A 1,396-nucleotide genomic window follows, 5' to 3' on the forward strand; every position below is an offset into this window, starting at 1 on the left:
GTTCATGCACCAGTTAAAGTTTTGTAATGCTTGTTGCATTTTATTTCATAAGCAGTAAAAGTGATTTATTGTCATTTGTTCGCTTAACATTAAAAAAATAACAACAAAATGAATTTTTGCCATTATTTTATTGGTTGCAAAACCCAGTGTGACATCTTACCCCATATAATGTGACAACTTACCCCGTGGAGGGGCAACTTGTCACTTAGTGACAATCTCCATTATATCGCTTATAACTCTGCAGAGTAATAAGATATAAAAATGACCTGAATACAAAATATATACCTGAGACTTTGGTCTTTCATCTGATACATATGTTTTTTATATAAGGTGTTCTGATTCCAATATATATATATATACTCATACAAATTTGGAAAATAATATGAGGTCTGGAATAAGCCTAAACTTTTGTTTAATTATAATAGTTGGGACAAACTGCATATAGTTTCTAAAAGAGGGGCCCATTATACACAGGTGTAACAACAAGAAGGAACTATGAAAGGTACTGAGAATGGCATATAAATGGACTGATTTACTTAAATAAATACATATAATCCGGTTATTGCCTGCATTTTTTATTTTTTTATTTTTTTGGAACAAACTTTAGGGGAGAAAAGCGCATGTTACCATCCATTAGTTATTGCTCCAGTTTCCCTAATTCAGTAATCGCTACGTAAACTCTGCGTGACTCTTAAAAGGAGCCCTAAATCCCCTCATTTATTGGTGTTTGGAAGCAGAATAGTTTGTTAATCCTCTCAAGGGTGCAGTCTGGTGACCTCCAGCTGCAGAGTAAACTATAGGATAGACGGGCCGCCGTAGCTGTGGCCCCTCACAACTCCTGGCTGCCGGCAGTTTCCCGTCCCTCCTGCTTGACTGACAGCTCAAATGTTCATCGCGTGTGAGCGAGCATGGAGGTCATGCAGGAGCTCCGGAAGGCGTGTTGCATTTAATGATTTGCACTCACGCAAAAAAAAGGGGGGAAAAAAGCGCACAGTTGCTTTGCGGAAGTTCCAGACTGACGGGGCTCAGAGTGCATATGTGATTTCAGCATTTCTCACATTCATGACATACTTTCACACAGGAGGGAAGGAAAAATAAGCATGATCAGGAAGTGACATCATCTGCAAACAGGAGTGATAAATTAAACATCATTAATGCTGATATAGTGGAAGATTTTACAAAGAGATCAGAGGAGTAAAATCTAAGGTGATGAAGGGAACTTCAGGGTGATAGAGGAGCGCAGGGGGGGCTGCATGGTATGGAGCTGAGCAGCTCTCATTCTTTACTGCTGCAATGACAGCTAAAGCACAGGTTTTCAACCCAAAGACATGGAAAACATTGCTCAAGCATGACAGGATTTATGTTTGAGCAATGTTTTCCATGTCTTTGGGTTGAA

The sequence above is a fragment of the Cyprinodon variegatus genome, unplaced genomic scaffold (genome assembly GCF_000732505.1).
Source record: "Cyprinodon variegatus isolate N-32 unplaced genomic scaffold, C_variegatus-1.0 Scaffold11, whole genome shotgun sequence".
Classification (NCBI taxonomy): domain Eukaryota; kingdom Metazoa; phylum Chordata; class Actinopteri; order Cyprinodontiformes; family Cyprinodontidae; genus Cyprinodon; species Cyprinodon variegatus.